The sequence below is a fragment of the Papaver somniferum genome, chromosome 7, assembly GCF_003573695.1.
Source record: "Papaver somniferum cultivar HN1 chromosome 7, ASM357369v1, whole genome shotgun sequence".
NCBI classification, from domain to species: Eukaryota; Viridiplantae; Streptophyta; class Magnoliopsida; order Ranunculales; family Papaveraceae; genus Papaver; species Papaver somniferum.
This window is the reverse complement of record NC_039364.1, coordinates 310592-313880: the sequence shown is the minus strand read 5'-3', so window position 1 is coordinate 313880 and position 3289 is coordinate 310592. Positions and strand designations below refer to the sequence as shown.

Here is a 3289-nt window from a genome sequence, read left to right as displayed (position 1 = left end):
CAAGTTGTCTCCAGAAAAAAAATGTATACACAAATGAGTGAACCTAGTGTGAGTCGAACACACATCTTCTGATAGATAATGAGTTGTGCTATCATTATAGCACAGATTCATGCATAACACGAATATAAAAAACTGCAACTGCACCAATACCATCACCCCATACTTCATAACTCGGCCACAATCATAACCTTCAGATCAATTCCTTCCACTTATGCCATTTCCAACTGCAATTGCGCCAATATATCTTCAAGCATAACTGTTAAACCAAATTTGTCTCTACGTGTCTTTCCACAGTACAAACCACTTCAATTCTGCTTGTAGCTTCTGCAACAGCTTCAATCCTTCTCTGCAACCACCATGACTACAATCCTGCAGCTTTATCTATTCCTCCAATTCAATCTCAGACTCATGGTTAGAAAAACACAGCTTCATTATAGAGGATCTTCTTTGTCAAAGCTTGGCTAGGAGCCTGCACATTTTACAATCACAAAATCAGTACATAAGAGTTTGTTAGAACTGTAGACAGTACAGAGCTCTATAAATACCGTAAGAGAACAAGTTTGATATTTAATTTGATAAAATGAGGCAAAGTTGATACTGTAAGAGAAAAACGAACATCTGCCAACTATTTTTTGTATCCAGTAAAAGCGATTAAAATGATACAATTGCATGAGGATTCCAAATGGAATGCAGAAACAAGTTTCTCAAAAAAAATAAAATAAATAGAGCGAACTAGCTCAAGTTGCTTCCTAATCTGGAATCAACTAGCTCAAGTTGCTTCCGAATCTGGAAGCAACTAGCTTCAATTGCCTCCAAAAATGAAAGCAACTAGGTCAAGTTACCTCCAAAACTGAAAGCAACTACGTCAAGTTGCCTCCAAAAATGAAAGCAACTTTCTCAAATTGTCCCCAGAATCGAGAGTCCAAGAGTGAAATTGAGAAAAGTAGTTCCAGTTAAACTAATACATCAAGAAAGAGTATACATGAAAAAAATACAGAAGAGAATCCAAATATAAACTGGCTAGCCATCTTTATTAGACCACAAATGGTATTTGAGATAATTAAAATGCAAAAGATAATCTCTGCAACAACCGTTTTTACATGAAAAAACATACTCAAACAATACGAATCTGAGGATGCCTTGATGTATAATTGTGAATATAAAAGGGAATCAAAATATGTAAACAATGGATACTTTTTGTATGTCTAAACGGTGATAAAACACAGTAGAGATTATAGAGCAGCAACAAATGGCTATGTATAATTAGTTTCTTTATGGTCCTAATTATCTAATCCACATTTATAGTCTTGCTGTTGTGAGTAGACATACACCCACAGCCATCCAAATTCTTGGTTTGAAAACATTCATAATAATGATCATCTATACGTTTACTATTTTCTAGTGTTCCCAAATAACATGAATTTCAGTAAGATCCTACTTTATGGTCCTAGTCGAGACTCTTATGAGATTAATCATAATATAGTAGTAAGAAAAATTACAGAAACAAGTACTTACCCTCAAGATATTCCCAAATAAGCTTTCACATGGTAGACATTCAATGAGTTCCCTTTTGGCAGATGCATTGACTCCATTTTCCACAAGCACTAAAATGTCCACTGAGTACTAATGGAGCATCGCAAGTTCATATGATACGTCTGCCACCATCAGCACAGATGCATCTCATGCTCCACACTTAAATCCTCCACTTCCACCAGCATCACCTCCACCTACAGTGTCATCACCAATGGCAATTGCACCACCAATCTGGGTTTTTATTATACATTATTTGGTACTTTTCAGGTTCTTCTGCCACTCCAAAAACTTCAAACCATGTTGCAATATTCATCAATGAACGGTATAAGTACATCTAACACCTGCAATTAACAAGAACAATGGATCAAATCTCAAAAATCTATATAATTTGAAACTTGAGCTTGATTATATAAATTTAGACCTAAAGTTGTAGATTAAATCTAAAAGAATAATGTTGCATTCACATACAGAACATATCGACATTCTTTTTTAATATATGAATCAAAAATATCGAGATGAATCTAATCGAGCTAAACACACAAAATGAAATTACTAGAAACCGAAACTCAAAATGAAACCTCTCAGTCTCCACTTCAACTTGGAAATCCCTCTTGATACAGAAAAGAAGAAAAAGAAGAAGATTGATTCTCTCTCGATTTCAGTTGAACCTTCAACTGATTTTTCCGACAAAAATTTCTTTTTTCTTGATTTTTCCGATGAAACAGTGCTGCTGGTGGTGGTGGTAATGGGTATAAATTGATTAAGTTGTTGTGAATCAACACAAACTAATTTTCCAAAATCTTTGAAACTTGATTTAAAATCATATACACGCTGAATTATTTGGCTTCAGCGAATCAAACATGCAAAGATCTCTCCAAAATTTCTCTGAAATTATGAAACCGAAAATTAAAGAATCAGATCTATCGATCTCTGAATCTGTGAAATCAATATTCCACCTATGAAGATGAAGAACAAATAATAGCCAGTTGAATCGAACTTTCAACGGAGGCGGAGGGGGAAGTGGTGATGGCATACGCGGTGGTGGTGGTGCAGAAAGAGAAAGAAAGAGAAGACGGAGAATTCGTTCTCAAATCTAAAATAAAAAATGGAAAAATAACGTAGAAGGGGATTCGAGGGATTATAGACAAAATAGAATCCTTTCTGATTCCTTGGGGATATTTACATAATGGATAAGGGTATTTTTGCTAAGTTCATGGATATTAGGGGCATATATAACATTCCCACTATGAAATAAGGCACACAAAGACTTGCGCACCTGAATCGCAACACTGACATCCTTGGTAGCCTTAGGAAGGTTTCTGTGAGAGCCACTTCCGGGAGGAGGTTTGACATAGTTGCCTTTTTTCTTCGTCAAGTGGAGGAAGTAGAAATAGGGTTTTTGAAGAAACTTGCAAAACCCTAACAAGAAAAGATAAGTTACAACTAAGAAGAGGTCTTAGCTTTCTGGGTATATGTGGCCTAGTCGGGTCCCCCTGTCCCCAATTAAACTTGTAAGTCGGATTGGAGGTGCGTGACGGGAACAAGTCTGAAGCTCCACCTTTTACCTGCCAGAAAGTTTATTGGAGGTGCATCATAGTGATGAAGACTGAGCCACATATAGAGTCTGAGACTCCACCATTTGTCTGCTGGAAAATCATAGATGTGTAAAATTGTAATCGTAGACAGGTACGTGCGTAAAATTTTAGGAAAATCCAACACTGCTAATGGTGTTTTAATTAGGGAACCTAGTTTCAGT

At 36.2% G+C, this 3289-nt stretch overlaps 1 long non-coding RNA gene across 1 annotated transcript; it reads right to left on the bottom strand.

The window, feature by feature from the left end:
• On the bottom strand, positions 1-2612 carry LOC113293248. The gene is made up of 3 exons (XR_003332150.1): positions 2112-2612; positions 1516-1874; positions 1-469 (listed from the first exon to the last, which is right to left on the bottom strand). It is a non-coding gene; the product is annotated as an uncharacterized LOC113293248 (long non-coding RNA).
• Positions 2613-3289: the final 677 nt, after the last annotated feature.